The following is a 2,980-nucleotide window of genomic DNA, read 5'->3' on the forward strand; positions in this document are numbered from 1 at the left end:
CCAGACTGGGCCCCAGAGGCTGGCAGCTGGTCCCAGCTGGGAGCAAGCCCACCTCTCCCTGGAGTGTGGTGGGGACCTCCCGCCAGCTGCCTGTCCTTAGCCACAGTCCTGCAGCCAGAAACATCGCTTCCACGGAAGCTGTTTTCGTGAGAAAGTGCCAAGGAACACAGGCAAATGCTCGCATCAGTTTCCCAGGAATGACTTCTCCATCTCCACACTCTAGCCAAACCCACACGCACCCAGGCAGCAAGCAGTGGCCTGTTTCCATCACGCAGCAGACAGCCTGTGCTGAGGGCTTGCATCCCCTGCCTGGTTTCAGGAGGGGTTTGCATGCTGTCCCCCTACCGAAGGTACATGAACCAGCCTAGGGTTCTCTAGTGTCATCTCAGGACTCTTGGATCTGTTTCTCTAAATCCGGTAAAAATTTTGCAGTGCAGAGAGATAAATTCACTTGGGGGGAGGCAGCCAGATGTAGGAAAAGCTGGGGAAGGTTAATGCAAGGAGGCTCAGGCATGGCCCAGTCCACCCCATCAGCCAGAAACCCACCCAGCTGGAGGGGTAATTCAGAGTAATGCTGCCAGACGTCATAACTGAAAATACTTTATTTGACATCAATAGCAAAGTAGGAACATAGGATTATACATCCGTTGATATATAAATGATAAAAATGCAAAAGCAAAACCATCAACAGGAAACCCACATGCAGTCCAGTTCACGTGTCACATCCCAGGGAAAAGCTGCATGCCAGGACCCTTCCTCATCCTAACAAGCAAACAGTAATCCCAAAGAAACCAACCATTAGCATTTTCTCTGCAGCTCTTTGTTCTGGGTTTCAACTGTTATGCATGGTATCACTTTGAATGTTGCTACCAGTACAGGAGAGGAAAAAACACCACCCACCAACAGGTCATGGCCGGAATTCACTTCTGTGCAACATGAGAGCTCTGGAAAAAGCCCCAAAAAATCCCAGGGAGAGAAATTTCATGGCCAGGTTGAGTCAAGAGCGTTTCGTGAGTTTGACTGATACAGTTTACACAGGGACAATGAGATCTGGAAATCACAGGTCAGCACCACCGAGTGAAACAAGCAACGAAAGGCAGCTTCAGCTTTTACATGGCTTGTGGCTTCAGCAGTAGAAGAGAAACCAAGTGACAGTTTCTTGGGTGATCCAAGTGTCTCTCTGCTGAAAATGGTTTTCAGGTTTCCTGGTTTTCCAGTTTCCATTTCTCTCCTCTTTCAAGGCACAGGTGTAGAAACCTTTGATTGCAACAGCCAGAAACAAGTGCTCACACCACCTCTGTGATATTCAAGGATTCCAGCGTACAGTGAAACGGCAAGTTGTTACACTAACTTTTTTTCTAATCTTCAGAGAATCCCAAGGCAAGGAAAAAAACCCCAACCCCAACCCAACCCCTTAATCACAACAGGTAGCCCCTTTGCATAGCCTGTTAGCAGCCAGACACCACTGCAGCTGAAGGTCCCAACTCTTCTACTTACTAAAGGCTCAGCACAAAGTCCAGGTGCTCTCTGCAGAGACCTGGGATTTTCAGCAGAGTTTTGGTGCTGATCTGCCACCCATGGGAGCGGGGCCCTGCTTCTAAGACACCATGGAAAAAATAAAATATAAAGTCCTCTTGCCTCTGTCTCCATTACTGGTGCGACCACAGCCACACCGATGTTTTACAGGTAGACATTTCACCTGACTTCTGTAACACACCCTCTTCTTGTACCCCTTTGTATCTGTAAGAGCTGGAGCCTGACCTGCCAAACAGGAGTAATTTTTTTGATGCAACAATAAGTATAAGAGCGTCTCTTAAATACAAGGCTACTTTCTTGCTCTTTGCTCCTGCTCCACAGAAGCCCACTTTGCTACCACCGCATCTGACCAGCAACAGCTTTTAAGTGAAGGGGGTGAATATATTTTATATTTTCAAAGTGAGATTGACACGGCAGCTGGGCATCTCCCTAGTAATTAAACACTCTGTGCATACTTTGAGCCACTGATGGCCTAAGAAGAAACGCTCTGTTCCCTGGCCCCTGCAGGATCCCACCCCTGCAGTGCAAGGGTTCAGCAAAACCTTCAGGTCTCAACAAAAAATAATAATAAAACAAAACAAAAAAACACCAAAAAAAAAAGGGAAAAAGAAAAAAAAAAAAAAGAGGCAGTGCTGAAGATGATCCCCAATACAACGAGTGTCCCTGATTTCAACAGCCTTCAGCACAGGCCAAGGAAGTGCAAATTACTGTGGTCAGAGCTGGTGGCAAAGTACTCGCCAGAAGGAATTCAGTTCTCATTTCTGGCCGAGAGCTTTAAATCACTTAAACCAGCTCCAAGGGTGTCAGCGCTTGAGGCTTTCATAGGGTGACGGGGGGGGGGGGGGGGGGGAAGCGGGGGGGGAAAGCTGGGTGTCTGTACAGGTGGTGCCCGGGTGCACTGACAAAAAGCAGTACTCCAAAATGTGCATGTTCCTCAAAGCCTGAGAAAATCAGAAGGGAGCTTCCCGATAGAGGACATGTGTTTGCAACAGGCAAAGAAATATGGATTAAATGTCAGCCCTGCTGCAAATATCTCAGCACCACAGGAGATTTCACAGACAAATACGCAGAGCAAATATAACACACAGCATATATATAATGACGCACATAAAAAAGTCAACTAGTCTGAAGATAAAGGAGGCCTTGAATCATATCCTATTATGCTGCACCCTAGTTTAATCTGGTATTAAATATAATGCTTATGATATACAAATTACTTAGAAAAGTTATTAAAATGTTACAACAAGAACAAAAGTAATAAGTGAATTCAAGTTTTATGCAAGAACAATTTTGTTTGTAGGAAGCTTCAGACAATGTTTAAATAGCGTGGTAACTTTCTACCACTGTTATCACGTGTCAGCAAATTTTAAGGCCATAATTTCACCACGCAATAAAATTTGTTCATCTTTATTTCAGAAAAAAAAACAACCAAACAACCCCGCCC

The sequence above is a fragment of the Rissa tridactyla genome, chromosome Z (genome assembly GCF_028500815.1).
Source record: "Rissa tridactyla isolate bRisTri1 chromosome Z, bRisTri1.patW.cur.20221130, whole genome shotgun sequence".
Taxonomy (NCBI): domain Eukaryota; kingdom Metazoa; phylum Chordata; class Aves; order Charadriiformes; family Laridae; genus Rissa; species Rissa tridactyla.